The following is a 22,247-nucleotide window of genomic DNA, read 5'->3' as shown; positions in this document are numbered from 1 at the left end:
ATTGATAGGTTTTATCTTTTTGATCAAGATGTATGACACTCCTAGCTTGTAATCCTACTAGAGAAGAGATAAATCTCCATCCTCATGCACCCCATAAAAGTTTTCACCTTTAAATAGGTCCTTTATTTTTTATTTTTTGCTTGGTTTTGATGGCGCTTAAGAGGATTTTTCATGAGAGGACCTTTTTGTTTTCTATTTTTTTGTTTTGTTTATGTTTTTCCTTTAATTTTTATGATTGGAGATTTCTTCCTCCCCAAAGTATCCCTCCAAATCCATCTTGTAAATGATACAAATGGTGGCTTCTCTTATTCAAGTAGTAGTTTGGCTCCCATGAACCTTAGGAGTGTGTCCTTGCTAAGGAACTCATCAACATATTATACACTTGGTTTACCCCAATCTATGAGCTCAAGGTGAATGAGGGGAAGGTCAATTAGGTTAATGATTAGTTTATGGAGTACATAGGCCCCTAGGAAAATATTATCATGATGGATATCACCATAGGATCTCTTTGCCCTTTATGAGCTTTTTTTGAATGTTTAGGATGGCATGGTCATTCTTGCTAGTACCCCTCGTTGTAGGAAGTCCAAAACCAAAGCCTTGGGTGCAGTGTTAAGCATATGCCTCTACATGATTTCTGACTCGTGACTCTTCACAACTCAAGTCACATCCTTAGTAATCTGTATTCTTAGTATAAATTTGATGTAAGTTGGGATATTTATCTTTAAAGTAATTGATAAATCCTTCATCCTTGGGGATGGATCTTTCTACAACTAGGTGATAATGTTAGCAACTGTTTCCTTTCCATTTAGGATACCATGGGGTATGAATATGGATAACCATAAATGCTTGAGCTTAGGTATGGTGTCTTTCTTTGGGTCTTAATGAGATGGGAACAACAACATAGGCATCAGATAAGCTATATTCACTACAACTTTGGTGGTTAATTTTGATAGTAGATAAAGTGAATGTGAGGATGGTGTCTTTATTATGGACATTTTCTAAAGAGATGGAAATAAAAGTATCAATTTTAATCCCAGGAAAATGATTATTATGGGCATATGATGCCTCCAATGCATGAAAATGTACAAAGGGTTTTGGATCTATGTGGATGGTAACCTCAGTGACTTGATGCAAATATTTGATGCATTGATGGCACGTGGATAGAATGACCTTCATCAAATGAATCCAAGGTTAACCAATGAGAATTTGTAAGGGAGGTCAGGATCAACCATGTGGTATATAGTTTCTTGAGTGGAGGGGCCCACTTTGATAGGAAAGAGGATATCACCCTCGAATGATCTTTTTAGGTTTTCATATGCCTTGATGTTATGATGTCATTAATTATGTCAACCTTAGTGTGCCCTGCCTATTTATTGATCTTTAAAGTACATAAATTTAGGGATAACCCATTATATATCATGACCCATTTGACTATGAAGTCAATGATCATTATTGTAATATGAGGCCAAAGGTTATGGTCTGGTTCTATGTTAGGTATGTCAAAAGGCTTAAATGATAAGGCACATGACATAGATAAGTATCCCACTAGGTTTCAAAATTTAGTTGCATTAATGTATGTGGGGACATGAGATTCTTGGAGGGCATTATTTAGGATCACCTAATGGAATAGGCTTGTGCAAAGGAGATTTGGGATGGATATCTAAGCTGGTGTATTCCCTAGATGTTCTAGAGGATTATATTATGCTCCCAAGGGATCAACTATAGGTGATCCTACAAAAAATATTTAACCCTGCGAAGTTGAAATAATGCATTGACTCTTTATGACCTTGACATGTATAACATTGAAAGAGGGCTTGACTTATGGTATGTACCCAATGAATTTGTCATAATAAATGTGCATGATGATTTAATCTTTTCCATCCCAAAAGTTTCCATGTTTGTGCTTGTCATTGTTACTATTGGTGTTGGTGTTGTCTTTGATGTTATCAATGGTGTTGTTATTTTGGGTGACTACCTTACCTAGGTTGTTCTTTTTTTTTGTATAGTGGGAATGCATTTTGGTAGGCCAATAGTCCTACATTGGGAGAAGCTTGTGCATGTGCCCTTATAGTAACGTCCTTATGATCTGTTAAAGTTTTAGTCAATTTGGATGTATTTATCCTTTATATATGTGTGTTCATCTTATATGAGATATAAGTTTATATATAAATATATATGTGTGACTAAAATTTATATTATATTAATTATCTAATTAATGAATATACATGTCCCATAAAGGAACATGTCTCTTTGTATATATAAGGGGTTGTTGCCATTTGGAAAACATATATTGACTATAATGATAGTATTATTACATCTGTAATGATCCTTGAAATTTAACATGGTATCAGAGTGGGAACGAATCTTTGAAATCAACATAAGTGTAGAAAACACTAAAGTTTTGAAATCAAGAGGTTGGCGAGTGAGAAGAAAATGTGTATCCATTATTGGTGTGCCCGAGGAGCTCTTAACAATAAAGACATATGTATATCATCACTAGAGATGCATTAGATTATGTTACCACATCTTTACTCATGGAAGCCAATGTTCAATAAATTGATGTATTGAATAGTTGTTGATACATATAAATGTGATGAATTGAAAGAAATGATTACTATCTATACCAAAATTTGGTTATGCCACTATACAAGGTTGGTATTAGAGTGCCTGTTGCACAAAGATTTCAACTGACGACTCCAAGTTTTAATCTGTTGCAGAAGAAGTTCATTATGAACCATCAAGGAAGATGATTGTCCCAAATTACAATTACGAACCATACTTTTGAGAAATGCATTATGTTTCACATAGAAGGCTTCTTTTTTTGTGCATTCCAGATGATCATTTTTGTAGAATCCCAGTTCTATCTAGTCTACTGCATTCTCCCAGTACACCTCTAGTGATGGTGAATGTTGCCTTTCCATACACTATGTTTCTTTTTTGTATCTCTTAAAAAGATCCAGCCATTATATGTACATTGAAGCATTCCACTAAGCTTTAATTTAATATTTTGGATAAATAAATAGGGGTTTTGTAGCTATATCATACCACAAGGATTTGATACATATTTCTACACAGTCAGTCTTTAAAAATTTAAACCCCTAAATTTGTTGATGTCCACATAATAATTGAATTGAGTCATGTAAGAAGGTGACCCACTAGTAACTACAATGAAATATAAAATGAAGGGTGGGTGTGTTGCCCCATTTTTCACCCTATGACCATTTTGCAAAAGTGTAAATTTGGTGTCTTAGTTAAGTCTAGCTATGTCTAGGTATAGTTTTAATTTTTCTTAGGTCAAAAGAGTCTCCATTGGATTTTCCATCTTTCTCTTCTCCCACATTCCATGGTCGGGTGGTTTCCCTTGATGTTGTAAGTTTATGGGTAGCTCAGTACCTAATTCAATGGAGGTTCTTACAACATGAAAAAGTTGTTCACAAAGCTAGGCTTGTTCATGACTTATCATGTTTTTCAATGAAAGAAGGAAGCTTGTGAAAAATTGAGCATCGCTTTCTCCTCGACAAGTTTTCAACCCATGAAGGTGATTTTTCGCAAAGACCAATAGATGATGCTTACGGACCTATATAAGAAGATAATGAGCTATTTTATAGAAAATCCTTATTTTCATTACAATATTCTACCTTTGGAAGCATTTTGGATTTATCACAATGCTTAGAATCATCTTAAGTGAAAAACTCAAAAATGACTTCTCCTTGGTGGGCTTTTGACCCATGAAGTCTATTTTCTACCAAAGGAAATTGTAAAGGAAAGAAACAAGGAAGTGTGCCCCTTTTCAAATTTCACAGTCCTTTCAAGATTTTTCAAACCTAAAGGAAATATTAACTTAAAGGATAAAGTTTAAAGGAAAGTCTGGGTAGAAAAATGGAAATCGTCTTCTCCTTAGCAGGTTTTCAACCCATGAGGATGTTGTTCCGAATTCAAGAGAAAAACAACTTTGTAAGCAGATCGGGCCCATGAATTACACACAAAACATCTTAAGATGATAATGGAGACAATCTAGCCATTGTAGGAAAGGTATTCTGAGCAAAATTCAATTGTACAGACATCTCCTTATTGGGTACTCTGTTCCTAATTCTCCAAAACTTAGTGGGAAACAAAAAAGTAAGTACGAAAGAAAGGAAAGTTATCGTTGGACCAATGAAAACACTAAAAAGACACTAAAATATCGGTTAGAGCTCTCGCATTTACTGTTTCAACATATTTATACTTTAATTCATTCGTGTGGCACAAATCCTGAAGATCAACAAATGAATTGAGACTACTATATAGATGGAAACATAACAATTATTCAAACTACCACTTTTTCTTGAAATTTCATTCTATTAAATTGCACAATGCTTTCAAATAGTTTGTATTTGTGAATTCAATATCTTGTTCTTCATCTAGATTCAAAATTGCAATTTACTTCATTCTTAGATAGAATGGCAACCAAATTTGTGGGGTTCGATGGTCTAAATTGAATCAAGTCCACATTGCAAAATTTCACAGATATGTCACTCTATTTTTATGACACGCAAGATTTCCATAGGAGGCTGAAGTCAGAGCCAGTTCATCCCATAACTAAGAAGTTTCGAGGAAGTGGACTAGTAGAGGCAGCTAGTTTCTTAGTGGTAGTCCAAGCTCTTGTAGTGATTTATGAATGCATAAATCATTACAATTTGGATACTAGATGGATTGTGTTACCTGACCATACAATATTAATCTCCATTGATAGAAAAACTATTGTGAATTGCTTCCAGGTTCTAGAACGAGAGGAGTTTTAAGACTTGGCAGTAGGAGGAGCAATATTTGAGTTCTCCACGAAGAAGATAGTGTGGAGGAAGAAAATTATGCAATCCTTGGTTCAAAATCCATATAGCACCAAGAGTAAGGTCCCCAAAACTCTATTTGGTACTAACCTCAAACTTGAGATTGTAGACATTTTGGTTCTCCTACATAGATTCAAAGGTGAGCTAGAGGCTCTAAATTTGGTTGAACAATATTTCTTTCTAGTACAAGTTATTTGTTCAAATATACAATATACTGATTGGGCCCATAAGGTAAGTGAAAATCATTCTAGAGCTCTCAGCACTGTAAAGTTCTACAACACTTTCTATATGTCTTCATCTTTAATTTACATGCTAGCATCTCTATAGTTATGGCCAAGCCTTCCAAGAATAGAAAACTTTCCTAATGATGTGAAGTGTTATGAGTTCTATCCATGTTTGTAATTGCAAAAGAGTTATGCAGAGTATGTCAAAGTTAATGATGCATTTACAATGAGAATTTGTAGGGAAATCCAGGGATGCCCAGAGAGTATATTTAGTCTAGAGGCAATGGTGGCTATTAGTCAATTTAGAAGCTATTTTATCCAATTCTCATCATTCTCATATTTACATCATGCAGCTTTTGATGGATTCCCCCTAAAGTTTCCCAGGTATCTGAGTGATAAGATCATGTTGATAAAAATCGTGAGGTAGGTGATCTAGGTAAATTTGCTAAGTGGAAGTGTGAAGAAGAACGAATATGAGTTCCCTATGAAAGTAGGAGCTTATAGTTGCGAGTCACACTTTGATGCAAGGAATATGCTCAAAATGTTCGAGATGAAATACAAATTGGAATTGTATGAGGTCTTGAGACTTATGTTTGATTTGAATGGATATACTAGGGAGGTGTTGCAAATTGGAAGTGTGATCAAACACATTACCATTATTGAAGACTATTGGGTGGATTGTAGAGATGAGTTTGAAAGCTGAGATCTTTCTTTCGCCAGGCTCACAATGGAGTAAATAAAAACATATAATATCAATCTTGATGTTGAAGGATTGGAGGATGATGGCCAAAATATGTATAGTAATTTTTATTTGACTAAGTTAAGGAACACTCCTATCAGTTCAGAGCCCTATGAAGATGTTGAGGAAGATTTAGACATTATGATGGCCCAAATCATCAAAAGAACTAGGAAGTGGGTTGAATGGACAACCAAAAGAAGCTAGAGTGAAGGTACTACCACTCAAGCTTCTCCGGTAGCTGTAATCCTTCTTCCTCCCAAAGTGCTACACTAGGCATAACAATAGCTACCACTCAAGGACTAGCTCAACCTTTGGGAGGAGGTGATCAACCTCTAGACAAGAGTATTCCCATAGCTAAGACTTGTCATGATGGCTCCCTCCTAATTATTGGAACCCAAACTGGTGTTTAAGAGAAGAAGATAGAAGAGCTAAAGGATAGTGTTGTTACACCAATTCCCTCTCCTCATATTACACTAGTTCCCTCTCCTCATGTTACACCAGTTCCCTCTCCTCATGTTAGCCCAATTTCCTCTCCCCATCATAGCCCAATTCTACTAGCAAGTACTACACTTATGCAACCAAGTGGCTCCGTAATACATATAGTAGATTTGGGTGATAAAAGAGCAGTAGTAATGAATATATTGAATTTGATGAGGCAACAAAGACATCAGAGGTGGAGAAAGGCCAGAGCTCTTCCAAGCTCATTTCCTCGAAGAATCCCTTCTCTTCAACTACGATGACCATCACTCTAGTTAAGAAGAAGATGTTTATTATAGAATCACATGGAATAGCCTCCAAAGTGATAGGCATTGATTCTTGGTTAGAGGATGCCTTGGAGAGGAAGAGAAAAAGGAAATATGAAAGTGCCCCTAACAAGGATACCATATCCCTTGCAGTTCATTCTGGGTCAACATTAACAAAGGTAAAGAAGAAAAAAAATCTATCTATAATTGGGCAAGATCCAGAAATAGGGCACCTAACAATGGAGATATCCAAGCCCAATAAAGAAGGAAGAATTGAAGATATGACTCTTGATGATTTTACTATGCACTCAGTGGACCTTGGAGAAGCTAGACATGACACTAAGGTTGGCTTGTGGAAGTCAACTAATGAAGTAATTGAGGGATAATTGGAAAGCCTAAAATTGTCAAGTGTTAGGATGAAGGTTGACATAGAAGAGTTGAATAGATTCATTAGAAAATTGGTTACTCCATTAGCAACTATCTCTGGAGTGTCAGTAACAATAAATCCTACTGCTGCTAAATTTCAATCTCTTATTTCTACACTTCAAGAAGATAGGCACTTTGGCAAAATTGGTAAAGACTGGATTGGAAAGCTTAAAGTAGAGGGAGTTGCCATTATGGAAGAAATTGACAATGTTATCTTAAGATTAGAGATAAAGAAGGATAACATTTTAGCAAATAGCAATACTCTAGCTGGAGAAAGAATGAAGTGCAATGATTGTATCTCTCTTCTGAAGATGATCATTCAAATGAAGGTAAAGGAAGCCGTTGAAGCAAAAATCTTGCCAAAAGGAGATGAACCTCTGTTCGAATGGCTTTAGAGCATGTAGTTCAAGACATAAATGATCTTATTAGTAGAAAAAGGACTTAAGGAAACAAAGGATAAAGTGAAGAAAACCCAAGATAGAGGATTTGAACTCATGAAGGGGCTACATATAGATTCACAGACAAGCGGCCAAGGGAAAGCACTCATTGGGATAAACGTGATGAAGGAGAATTTCCCCAAATTCTTAGATAGTTTGACTGATGTGTCTTCCAACCATCAAAATAGAGTTGTGGAGCTCTAGAAACTCAGTGGATGCATACACGTGGCCATGGAGGAATTTCCAAATCAATTGAATGTTGTGAAGGAGTTGACTAGGGAGCATTCTAAGTGGCTCTTGAGATACAACAATATATATGTGCCTAAGCATGAAGAGCTAATCCCAATCATAGTTGTTACTAAGGCCTATAGGGAAAAAGTAGAAAAGGGGAAGAAGACATAGTGATTCACATTCCACCCCCTTTTCACTTTCTTATGTAATTATTGTAATATGACAAACTGGTTTCTTGCCATTTGTCATTTTTTTGAGAAGATGAACCAATTTGACTTCTATTGTAATGGTCATCTCAAAATCCTATATGTATGAAATTGAAAGATTAATAAAAGGTCGATGAAATTTTGGTGTGAAGTACTCGATGTTGCAAAGTCAATTGAATGGTATTTTGTATCAACTATTTTCTAGTCCATTTCTATTAGTTGTAGTTATATGCTTCCTCTTTAAACTGGATTGAAATAAGGAAAGAATAGAGTTTTATTCCCTTGTTTCAAACTAGCAAACATATGTGATAAGTAGTGTCATTGCATGTTTGAAGAGGAATCCCTTAAATGTTTTTCCCTCTAGCTAACTTCTTTTTCACTATAGTTTAGATTCTAATTGATTCAGTTCAGTATTAGTTGTTATGTTATTAAGCTTTGTGAGTTCATAAGATGTGGATTCATAAACTTAATCAATTCTTCATAAGTCTTTTTCTACCTAAGTTAGATCTTGTTTAGGTCTAGCTTGGTTTACCTCTTCTATTCTTTGGTCAAGAACACACCCATATTAGTTTAGAAATAAAATGTAATTCACTACAAATCTATCATAGGGAGTTGTACCTATCAATTCAAAGAAAAGATAGTCTATCCATTAGTGGCTTTTCAACTGTTTGTAATCAGATATTGTTTATAATTTGGGCATTCAAGAGTCATAATAAAAAAAGAACAAATATGTTTACCAACATATTTTTGGTGACTCTGTTGGGGATATGAATAGCTGCTTGATTAATAAGCCTATATCATGAGGAAAAATGATACTACCTCATGAGAACATTTTTCTAGTGCTCCAACCTAACCTTGGTTTTCCAGACAACCAAGAAGACATAATTTCATCCCTTAATACATTTGTTTGGAGACATAGGAGGAATGTTGACCATTATAGGAACACTAGCCAAGTAATGGAAGAAGAAGAAAGAAGAGCTAAAGCTTTAAAAAGAGTTGTTCAAAGGAGTGCCATCCAAAGAGTAGAAAGACAATTGAGACAAGAGGCTCAAAGAAAAAACTAGCCTAGCACCCTGGAACAAACAAGGTTCCTCAAAAGTACCAAGGAACAAGGTGGGCAAGACCCTATTTTTGATAAACTTAGAGAGCTTGGCTTTCCCATCCTAAACATTCCAAAATGGAAAGGTGAAAAGAAAAGTTAAAGTAGACTACGTTCCCCTGTTAGGAATCAAAGTGCTTCACATACTACGTGCCAGGTATTGGCCCTACACAAATCACGTCTCCCCCAGTTGTTAGTTTCCCACCATACCTTACCAAAACAATTATGGCTGCTCCATGGGCTACAACAAGCAGACCATTAGCCCTAACAGTTTATTATCCACTCCCAGCTAGTTCAAGGAAGAATTTCCCTAAATTTTTAGTTGATGGGAAGGTCACTATAGATGAACACATTAAGGCCTTCTTTGCAGCTACTCACATTTTAGGAGTTGGACATGAGGATGTTGTTGTAAGATTATTTATGGAAACCTTGATAGAAAGTGTAGCAGACTGGTTCTATCATCTAGATGATGGCTTGATCACTGATGGGGATACAATGATAACAACCTTTGAGACTAGATCTAAGACTACAGAAGATGAAAATGCCTTCCTAACATAGTTGACTTTTATTAAAAAGCAACCCACCATGAGTATGAGAGATTTCATTGCTAAGTTCAATAAGATTATTAGTAGAATTCCAACTATTGATAGACCCACAATTGGTAATCTGAAAACCTTCTTCATAAGTGCAATGCGCCAAGATGTCAATTATGACTTGAGAAGAGCACATCCCACGGATTTAGTAGATGCACAAAAAAAGACAATTGAATTTAAAGATGATTTGATTTTCATGGGAAAATAGAAGCAAAAACTTCAAACTAAATGAATTTCTAGTAATACCACATCATCTGATGAAATGATTCAAAAATTGTCAAATGAATTAATAGCAGTAAAAAGTCAATTACCCGGATTTAATAATTCCTACCAGCAGAATTATCAAGATTTTCCAGGAAGGAATAATGATGGAAAATATCTGCAGCTCACAGGCTCACAACCTAGGTTGCAAATTGAAGCAACACTAAAGAAAGGAAATATGTCTATCTTTCATTTGACGATAGATCATGATAGTGAAAGATGTCCCAAAATTTCTCGTATGATACAATTATTATCTACCAATGAGCTGAACACTGTAACTACTTGTTTAGAATCAAATTTGTACTCAAATAATGACTCTGGAAATTTATTTTTGGAATATGAATTAGATTCTGAACCAAAGGGTGAATGCTACGCAACTATTAATGGAACTTCATACACCGTATTGACTCGAGGTCAAAGGCACAAGAATCAACTCTCTAGTCATGCTCACAAGAATGATCCCAGTCCTTCAGCGAGTAATGTTCATGTTGATCAAGGAGTATTTGCACCTCAAATAGGTAAGGATAAAATGCCTTTTGATTTCATTCAATTCTGTAAAGAATAAAAAATTTAGATTTCCCCTATAGATTATCTGAAGTCTCATCCCTATGAGTTGAAAAGATTGGTAGATCGTTGTAAAGGAAATGCTACAGATTTAAATCACAATGTGATTGTTGAAGAAGGGGATGAAACCTTGATGTCTAACTAGTTTAATCAAGAGGATTCTACTATTCTAGCAACCTCTCTTGAGCAAAAACCCAACTTGTTCTATATTTTGCAATATATAAATGGATGTAAATTAAGAAATTTTATAATAGATTCAGGTGTATTAGACAACGTTATGCCTTATTCTGTAGCTAAGGCCCTGGGTCTCAACCTCACCAATGTACATGGAAGATGTTATTCTATGGATGCTAAATAGGTTCCTTTGCTCAGAAAAATTAAAGATGATCAAGTAGCCTTAGCTTCTCATCCAAAAAAGAAACTCTTATTGACCATTCTAGTGGTAGATATTCCAACAAGCTATGGGCTTCTCTTAAGTAGGAGTTTTTGCCAATACCTAAGAGGAGAAATAAAAATAGACTAGTCTCAAGCAGTCATACCCATAGCGAATAAGAAAGTTAAATTAGAACCTGAAGAAAAGAAAAAATTCTACTGTCTTAAAATTAGATGATCCTAAAGCTCAAATCCTTTACCAAGAGCTAGAATTCGACAATTACATGTTATTTACTAAAAACATTTTGAATGAGAAAGAAACTGAAGATTAAAACATGAGAGCCATAAGTGAAGAACAAGAGTCATCATCTTTATGGATATTGGAGTTTGACGAAAGTTGTTCCTCATTAGGATCTAGTGTAGGTGTAGTGTTAATACCCCCTAAAGGAGAACCCAAACCCATGACTTTCTAACTAGAGTTTGGGAACACAAATAACACTACAAAGTATGAAGCCCTACTTCTAGGGATAGTGGCAATAAAAGAAAAAGGAATAAAGATCTTGAAAGCTCGAGGTGATGCAAAGCTCATTGTAAGAAAAATTAAAGGGCAATGCTCTGTGAAGAATCACAATTTGAAAATTTATAAAAATAGAGGTTGGGACAAAACAGAAAGCCTAGATGCTTTTTCTATTGAAGTAGTGCCAAGGGAGATGAACACCAAAGTTGATTACTTAGCGGTTTCTACTTCTCTACTGTTACCTTATCTAGAATTCAAGGATAAGAAATACCAGATTGAAATTGTATATCAAGCCTCTGTTCTAGGTAATATCGAATCCTGGCAAGTCTTTGAAGATGACAAGAGCTTGCAGCTGTTCCTAGAAAATGACAAACCCAATTCTAAACATGAATTCAATGATGATAATCATGAAAAATCTCATGTTGAGAGGAAATGAAATCAAAATGATGAAGTTCAACTGTGAGGTAATATCATTCCTCCATACTTTTTGGCTTTGGAAAAATTGTTTAATATACATGATGCCTACATAAAGCAAAAGAGGGTAGAAAAGGGACCTACCACTGGTAAGTACGAAGGAATAAATATTGGAAATGTTCATGATCCCAAAATGATTAATATTGGTAAATGTTGCTCACCTAAAGAGAAAGAAGCTACAAAATAACTCTTCATAGAATATCGAGATGTTTTTGCCTAGAGTTATGAAGATTTGAAAGTTATCAAGGTGGGAAGATAAAACATCAGATCCCCCTCAAACCTGATGTAGCCCCTTTTCAGGAGAAACAAAGGAATTATAATCCTAAGGTGGTAGATGCCATATTTTGAGAAGTAGATAAAATGTTGAAAGCAAGAATCATCTATCCCATCCATCATTCCACCTAGGTAGCTAATATAGTATCAGTCAAAAATAGGAATGGAGAAATAAGAATCTGCGTTGTTTTCCATAATTTGAACCAGGCATCTCTGAAGGATAATTTTTCTCTCCCCAATATGGATTACTTACTATAAATAGTGGATGGATCCGAAATGATGTCCATGCTTGATGGGTTCTCAGGTTACAATCAAGTTGAAGTGGAAGAGAAGGACCAACATAAGACAACATTCACCACTCCCTAGGGTACATTTGCATATCACATAATGCCCTTTGGGCTCATCAATGCTAGCACCACATTTCAAAGGTGCATGAGAAAAATGTTTGCTAATCTAAAGGATTAGATTATAGTTATATACCTGGATGATCTCACTGTGTTTTTGGAAAAGAGAAAAGATCACGTAAATGATTTGAGATAAGCATTGCAAAGGTGTCGAGAACATGGAATCTCACTTAATCCCAAAAAATCCATTTTTTGTGTGACAGAAGGGAAGTTCCTTGGCCATATAGTTTCTCCAGAAGGCATTAGAATTGATCATGAATGAGTTGAAGCCATTCAAAGATTGAGCTTGCCATCAAATAAAACAAGAGTTAAATCATTCTTTAGGTGGGTGAATTTCCTCAGAAGGTTTATACCAGACTTTGTAGAAACCACAAAGTGTATTATGGATATGATGAAGGGAAATTCAAATTTCAAATGGAATGAGGCAGAAAAATTGGCCTTTCTGAATATAAATATTGCTATCACTAATGCTCCAATATTATGTCATCCGAATTGTGAGCGAGATGTCATCATCTACTGTTATGTTTCTGAATACACTTTATCGGCAATACTTATGTAAGAAAATAATGAAGGGATACAAGACCCAATAGCTTTCATGAGAATACCCCTAAAAAATCATGAATTGAAATACTCACAAATTGAGAAACATGCTTTTGTAGTGGTCAAAGCACTTAAAATTTTTCAATTTTACATCTTACATTTACATTCTATCATTTATATTTCTGATACAATAGTAAAAAGTGTGTTAACATAGTAGGATGTAGGGTGTAATGTCAGAGGAACATGGATAGCAAAGACACAAGAGTATTATATAGAAATTAAATCTACCAAGCTAGTAAGGGGTAATGCCTTGTGTAAGGTGATTGCAAAAAAAAAAATCCTCGAAGAATCAGAAGAATTGGAAGAAAAACAACTAGTTTTGGCTATATGTCTTCATGATCTGTGGTTTGAGAACATTACTTGTCTGCTAACATATGGAGAATGTCCAAAATGCCTAACTGCAAGCCAAAGGAGGGATCTTAAATTGAAAGTAGCTAAGTATGTAATTTGGGATGGAAACTTTTTTTAAAAAGCCATAGATGGCACTTTCCTCGGGTGTGTAGACAAACAACAATAGGAAAAGCTATTTAAAAAAATTCATGATGAAGCCCGTGGAGGGCATTTTTCATCCTCAGTCATGGCTTTCAAAATATTAAGATAGTTTTATTGCTAGCCTGGAATGTTCAAGGATGCCTATTCCTGGGTGGTAAAATGCAAGAAATGAGCGTCCTCAATTAGCCACTCTTTTGTTAAGACCTATCATCATTGAGGTACCTTTTCAACAATGGGGTCTTGATTTCATCAATTTGATTAATCCAATATCTAGTGCTAGTCACCAGTATGTGATAACTATGATTGATTACTTCATTAAGTGGGTGGAAGCCAAAGAAACTAAGAAAAATACTTCTGAAGTAGTATGCAAATTCAAAGGAAAACATATTAGCTAGGTTTGGTGTTCCCATCAAACTAGTGATGGACAATGTAGCCTATTTCTCTTCAATTGAGATTACCAATTTTTGCTTTGAGTATGGAATCATAGTCAGTCATTCGTCTAATTATTTCCAACAAGGAAATGGTCAAGCCAAGTCCAATAACAAGAATTTGATAAATATTGTCAAAAAATTGGTAGCAAATAATCAAAAGACTTGGTACAAGAAAATTCATGAGGCACTATGAGCAGATAGAGTAGCACCTAAGAGGGAAATTGACATATCGCCTTTTGAATTAGTCTATGGAACTGAGGCTAATCTCCCGTTACCTTTGGAATTGGCTACGAACAAACTTTGAATAGTGATTGAAGATGATATCTATAAAGATGGTTTGGAAAAGACAATTTTATACTTCAGCAAGCTTGAAGAGGAAAGAGAGGAAATTGTGGATCACATCACACAACATCAGATGTGAGTAAAGAATCTATTCAATAAGAAGGCAAGACCACGAAAATTCATGGTAGGAGACAATGTGTTACTCTAGGATAAGTGAAGTGCTCCAAAGGGTGTGCATAAAAAGTTTGAAACCTTGTGGAAAGGCCCATTCATAATTCATAAGGTGTTCGAGAATAATTCTTTCAAATTGGCTTATCAAGATGCTGAAGTGCTACCTCTGACCTATAATGGTCAGGATCTGAAGCTTTATCAAATTTCAAACTGAGAACAGGTAACCCCCGTATTATATTATAGTTATGTTTACTTCCTTTCTCTGTTTTCCTAGTTAGTTTTCCTTCCTTCCCTTTGCTTCCCTATTTTAGTTTTGTTGTGTTGCCACCTTTTATTTTTGCAAAACCAAAGATTTTGAGTTCCTTGCTTGGGTATAGTCTACCCAATTCCCCAGTCAGAGCCAACTATTGCCCCACTTTTCACCCAGTGACCATTTTACAAAAGTGTAAATTTGGTGTCTTAGTTAAGTCTAGGTATGTCTAGATCTAGTTTTACTTTCCCTTAGGTGAAAAGAGTCTCCATCAGATTTTCCATCTTTCCCTTCTCCCACATTCCATGGCTAGGTTATTTCCCTTGATGTTGTGAGTTTATGGGTAGCTTAGTACCTAATTCAATGGAGGTTCTTGCAACATGCAAAATTTGTTCACAAAGCTAGGCTTTTTCATGACTTATCATGTTTTTCAATGAAAGAAGGAAGCTTGCAAAAAATTGAGCATCGCCTTCTCCTCAGTAGGTTTTCAACCCATGAAGGTAATTTTTTGCGAAGACCAATAGATGATGCTTATGGGCCTATATAAGAAGATAATGAGCTATTTTATGGGAAACCCTTATTTTCATTAAAATATTATACCTTCGGAAGCATTCTAGATTTATCACAATGCTCAAAATCATCTTAAGTGGAAAACTCAAAAATGACTTCTCCTTGATGGGCTTTTGACCCATAAAGTCTATTTTCTACCAAAGGTAATTGTAAAGGAAAGAAACAAGGAAGTGGGCCCCTTTTTGAGTTTCGCAGTCCTTTCAAGATTTTTCAAACCCAAAGGAAATATTAACTTAAAGGATAAAGTTTAAAGGAAAGTCTAGGTAGAAAAATGGAAATTGTCTTCTCCTCAATGGGTTTTCAACCCATGAGGATGATTTTCTACATTCAAGAGAAAACCAACTTTGTAAGTTGATTGGGCCCACAAATTACACACAAAACATCTTAAGATGATAATGGAAACAATCTAGCCATTGCAGGAAAGGTATTCTGAGTAGAACTCAATTGCACAAACATTTCCTTGTTGGGTACTCTGTTCCTAATTCTCCAAAACTTAGTGGGAAACAAAAAAGTAAGTATGAAAGAAAGGAAAGTTACCGTTGGACCAACAAAAACACTAAAAAGACACTAAAATATCTGCTAGAGCTCCCACATTTACTGTTTCAACAAATTTATCCTTTAATTCATTTGTGTGGCACAAATCTTGAAGATCAACGGATGAATTGAGACTCCTATATAGATGGAAACATAACAGTTATTCAAACTACTATTTTTTCTTGAACTGTCATTTTGTTAAATTGCACAATGCTTTCAAATAGTCTATATTTGCAAATTCAATATCCTGTTCTTCATCTAGATTTGAAATTATAATTTACTTCATTCTCAGACAGAATGGCAACTAGATTTGCAGGGTTCGATGGGCTAAATGGAATCAAGTCCACATTGCAGAATTTCATGGATACTTCACTCCATTTTTATGACATGCAAGATTTCCAAAGGAGGCTGAAGTCAAAGCCAATTCATCCCATAACTGAGAAGCTCTAAAGAAGTGGACCAATAGAGGCAGCTGGTTTCCTGGTGGCAATTCAAGCTCCAAAATTGATTTATGAATGCATAAATTAGTACAATCTAGATACCAGATAGATTGTGTTACCTGAGGATATAGTATTAATCTCCATTGATAGACAAACTATGATGAATTGCTTTTGAGTTCTAGAATGAGAGGAGTTTTCAGACTTGACAGTAGGAGGAGCAATCTCTATGTTCTTCGCGAATAAGATGGTGTGGAGGAAGGAAATTATGCAATCTTGGTTTCAAAAGCCGTAGAGCACCAAGAGTAAGGTCCCCAAAACTCTATTTGGTACTAACCTCAAACCTGAGATTGTAGACATTCTTGTTCTCTCACACAGATTAAAAGGTGAGGTAAAGGCTCTAAATTTTGTTGAAAAATATTTCTTTTTGGTACAAGTTATTTGTTCAAATATACAATATATTGATTGGGCCCATGAGATAAGTGAAAATATTTCCAGAGCTCTCAGCACTACGAAGTTCTACAACACCTTCTATATGTCTTCCTTTTTAATGTAGAGGATAGCTTGGAGAGGAAGATAAAAAGAGAAGATGAAAGTGCCCCCACCAAGGATACCATATCCCTTTCATTTTGTTCTAGGTCATCATTAACAAAGGTAAAGAAGTAGAAAACTTTGTCTATACTTGGGCAAGATCTAGAAACAGGGCACCTAACAATGGAGATAGCCAAGCCCAATAAAGAAGGAAGATTTGAAGATATGAATCTTGATTACTTTACTATGCACTCGATGGACCTTGGAGAAGCCAAACATGACACTAAGGTTGGCTTGTGGAAGTCAACCAATGAGGTAATTGAGGGGCAATTAGAAATCCTGAAATTGTGAAAAGTTAGGATGAAGGTTGAGATAGAAGAGTTGAACAGATTCATCAGACAATTGGTTACTCCATTGCCAACTATCTCCAGAGTGTCAGTAACAAAAAATCCTACTGCTACTGAAGTTCAAGCTCTTATTTCTCAACTTTAGGAAGATAGGCACTTTGGCCAAATTGGTAAAAACTTGATTGGAAAGCTAAAAGTAGAGGGAGTCACCATTATAGAACAAATTGGTAATGTTATCTTAAGATTAGAGATAGAGAAGGACAATATTTTAGAAAATAGCAATACTTTGGCTAGAGAAAGAAAGAAGTGTGATGATTGTATCTCTCTTTTGAAGATGATCATTCAAATGAAGGAAAAGGAATCCGTTGAAGCAAAAATCTTGCCAAAAGGAGATGAACCTCTATTTGAATGGATTTGGAGCATGTAGTTCAAGACAAAAATGATCCTATTAGTAGAAAAAGGACTTAAGGAAATAGAGGATAAAGTGAAGAAGACCCAGGATAGAGGATTCAAACACATGAAGGGGCTACATATAGATTCACAGAAAAGAAACCAAGGGAAAGCACTCATTGGGATAAATGTCATGAAGGAGAATTTCTCCAAATTCTTAGATAGTTTGACAGATGTGTCTTCTAGTGATCAAAACAGAGTTGCAGAGCTCTAGAAACTCAGCAGATGCATACACATGGCCACAGAGGAATTGCAAAACCAATTGAATACTATGAAGGAGTTGGCCATGGAGCATTCTAAGTGGCTCTTGAGACACACCAATATAAATGTGCCTAAGCATAAAGAGCTAATCCTAATCATAGTTGCTTCTAAGGCCTATAGGACAAAAATAGAAAGGGAAAGAAGAGAAAGTGATTCACATTCTAATCCCTTTTCAGTTTCTTATGTAATTATTGTAATACAACAAACTAGTTTCTTGCCATTTGTCATTTTTTTTGAAAAGATGAATCGATTGGACTTCTATTGTAATGGTCATCTAAAAATCCTATATGTATGAAATTGTAAGATTAATAAAAGGTCGACAAATTTTTTGTGTGAAGTACTTGATGTTGCAGAGTCAATTGAATGGTATTTTGTATCAACTATTTTCTGTTGCATTTCGGTCAGTTGTAGTTATATGCTTTCTCTTTAAAGTAGATTGAAATAAGGAAAGAATAGAGTTTCATCCCCCTATTTCAAAACAATGAACGAATGTGATAAGTAGTGTCATTACATGTTCGAAGAGGAATCCCTTAAATGTTTTTCCCTCTAGCTAACTTCTTTTTCACTATAGTTTAGATTCTAATTGATTCAATTCAATATTAGTTGTTATGTTATTACACTTTCTAAGTTCATAAGATGTGTGGATTCATAAGCTTAATCAATTCTTTATAAGTCTTTTTCTGCTCGAGTTAGATCCTATTTAGGTTTGGCTTGGTTTACCTCTTTTGTTCTTAGGTCAAGAACACACCCCATATTAGTTTAGAAATAAAACATAATTCACTACAAATCTATCATAGGGAGCTATACCTATCAATTTAGAGAAAAACTAGTCTATCCATAAGTGGCTTTTCAACTATTTGTAATTAGATATTATTTATAATTTGTGCATTCAAGAGTCCTAATAAAAAAAGATCAAATCTATTTACCAACAGGGTGCTTATGATATGTTGGGTCGTCCACAAGGGTAGCATGTAAAAATTCCAAGTGTACAAGATGGACCCACCCAAACTTAAGGAATGAAGAACTAGGTGCATATATAGATGAAGTGGACTGAACTTGTGACATAAAGTGGGTGGTGTTGGAATGACCTTGTTGGCTTCTGAATTAATACATTTTGAATAACCTAGTGATAGGAACAAATACGTCTAGAGGTAGATAATTCTCATGTTCCACATACCTATTCAGACATCAGGGCCTACTATAAGTCTATACTCCTTCAGGCTATACAAGAACTAGGTGGGTGAAGCTATAGATTCATTCATTTGGTACTAGTTTTAAAGCATACAATCTGAATCTAGACAAAAAAGATAAAACCCCTATTTTTCCTATACTTATGCAATGAAAAAGGTATGTAGTAGCAAGTTACAAATCTTATAAAATTCACAAATCGAGTGAGGGCATCCTTTCAGATCTTAAACGAAAATGGAAATGGATAATTGATTAAAGATTTTAATAAACATAACCCACATATGCAATAATAATAAACATGCAATCTCCAAGTTGATCAATCCCTTATCCATTGGGAATTACATAAGTAAGAACATATACAAGGATACCCAAAATATACTCATATACCTAGATATTAGATCTATCCATTCACCTTGAAAACATACATCTATATTCGAAATGAGACTCATACTTATCAAATCATCCCATGATCCCTGCAAATTTCTCAATCCATATCAAACAATTTACTCAATTCCTTGACCCAACAACAAAATACATAATGGATTACAACTTCAAAGCCAAGATGCAACTAGACAATAGGCACCTTGTACATATATCATAGAAAATTACAAACCCATAAAGAGGAGGCAATGTTCAGATTGAAACTTTCAATAAAGCTTTGTATTCATTTCCTTGAAACCAACACATCAAATGTATGCAAAAACTTGGAAAATACACAATAGACAACTGCATTATCTAAAATCTCAAAATAAATTTCAACATTGTTCATAACAAAGAAAAATGTTGGGCTTGAATGGTGGGATCACAACTAGAGCTCTACTCACTAGTTTGGACAAACAATCGACCATCAATAGCTTATTGAAATCACAACAATGGAAAAAATTTCCAATAAACTAGAACCGACCCTAAAGAAAGAGAAGAGAAGAGATTATAAAGAATGGAAGAAATCTTAGATCTACTATGATGTTGTTGTTTGTCCACTTGAAGAACTTCCACTTGCTAACGAAAAACTTGTCTCTACCCTCTTCTTGTAGCTAAAAATTAGATCTTATCCTCTTACCTCTACTAATAGATCATAATATCTTCAGAGGATGGAAACATACAATTGATTTGCAAGAAGATATGAATCTCACTAAAACTCATGCCAAAACCAGTTCTAAATGACCTTAGAGGAAAAATATACAGCTAGGAACATTTCCCCCCAAATCTAGAGCCAAAAAACTCCCTTGTCTACTCTTTAAGTGATTTTGAAGCTTAATAATGAAAATCACTCATTTTTTTGAGAATGACCTCATTTTCAAAAATCTTCTTATAACTCTTACCATTGAATACCTACACATATTTTGAATGTAGATTCAGAAATTTTTTCTTCTCCCTTTCCAATGTTATACTATACTCCACATTTTGGATAAATATGGTGCCCCTGGTGTGAATTCGAAACAATTGGTCCTTGGCCATGAAAAGAGCTTTGAAAAAATTAAAACACCATATAGTTTGAATTATAGACTATATCAATTTTATTTCAATTTTTTCATTCTTTCAGAATGAGCACTCAACCTCCGCCTCTAGAGATATTTCAATTCAATATTTCCTTTTATAATTTACTTATTCCTCCAATCCTATCTAGGTGCCACTTTCACATCTTTATTTTCCAGCTTTTCCACCTCAACATTTAGCGAGATCCACACAATCCTCAGTCATAAATTCAAAACATTTGAATTTTTGACTCTTGATCTTATGATTCTCCTGAATCATGATGGATGTAACATCTAACCTCTTACCTTATAAGACTCACGATCATACATTGGGTGTGATATCATAACCCCAATTCATTCACCTTCTGACTAGATGAAATGTCACAACATCTTAACTCCATAGCATCTTAACTTCACACTTTAACATTTCTAACCATACTCCTTTGCATAGCATCATAACTCTAATTCAGAAAAACTCTTGAACTCTTGTATCATTCTAGCACTTATCTTCTTGCCCTCTGAACTTACGACTGGCCTTTGAATGCACCACATGACATCTTCTTCCTTGATCTAGGTCAAAATTGGTCTTGCATCACCAATTCAATTTCCCAACCATGCGCAAGCCTTGCACTGCCCATAAGGCATGTCTCTTAAGACATTTCATTATTGAGTGTTGAGGCTTATAAAAATCAATAAACATTTGTACATGAGCAATGTGGGATAATTCACTTAAGCGTTTCCCCTAAAATATTCAACGCTAAGCTAGCACACTTCTAATGCATTTGAAGGTATGTCTTTGTTTGGTTATAATGTGGTTAAAACACATTCTTCTACAAGAAATCTAGGAATTACAGAAGATACCTTAGATGACTCAATTATATTCTTCCATTTTCTCTAGTTTGAATTTGGTTTGTTTATGAAAAATCACTCGTGGCTTCCTCTAAAACCTTCTCCATCAAAAGCTCACAAGCAAGATCAGTGATTGGAAAAGCGTGCTTTCAAGGGTTGCAAAGAGGATGTCAAGGGAGGCCTAAAGGGAACACATCCAAACTTACTGTTCTATTCCATCGAGAAAACATTAACAAATGTCCAATATTATTCATAGTAGAAAAGGAGGTGCCCAGATTTTATATCATTCTACCTACTAGACAATGATTTGAACAATCTCTCTTAATCCTTGCACTAGCAATTCATATTTAATATATCTGTAGAGTATATTGGTTTTTACCATAGGAAGAGACTAGGATAGTCACAAAGACTAAATCCATATTCAAATGAACTTTATTTGGTTCCTCATGGAGAAATGATATTGTGAGTGTTGGATATCTTCTAATTGACTATTGTTATTGTAGGGAAAACTTGGTGAGTCTTTCATCTCAATAATTCACACACTTTCATAGATTCCTATTATTGTAACCATGACGGCTTCCAAGGGTCTTCTTCATTTGGTAAAGATAATTCTAGTATCAAGAATTTGCACAGACACTATGGGAACACAATTATGGGCAAGCCGTGGCTTTCTATTTTCATAGGAGGTGATTGAGACTTCAATAGTACTCCTTATCCAAGCTCAATACCACCCGAGGAAGAAACCTCTTACTCAAAGAAATCTCCACAAGAAGCTAGTGCACATATTTAGTGTCATTTTCATCAGACTTTACATAAGTTGATTGGTATAATAATGGTTCATTTGAAAATCCTAAGACTTCTATAGTGATGCAAATTAAAAGCAACAAGGGTCTTTAATTTCCTAAATCCCATCCACTGGAATTTCCAACTTTGCCAAGCTCCTTGTTTGAACCATTTGTATCATTATCTTCATACAATTTGAGTTCATCT

The sequence above is a fragment of the Cupressus sempervirens genome, chromosome 6 (genome assembly GCF_028749045.1).
Source record: "Cupressus sempervirens isolate cs-2001-9-10 chromosome 6, ASM2874904v1, whole genome shotgun sequence".
Taxonomy (NCBI): Eukaryota; Viridiplantae; Streptophyta; class Pinopsida; order Cupressales; family Cupressaceae; genus Cupressus; species Cupressus sempervirens.
This window is presented reverse-complemented; position numbering follows the sequence as displayed.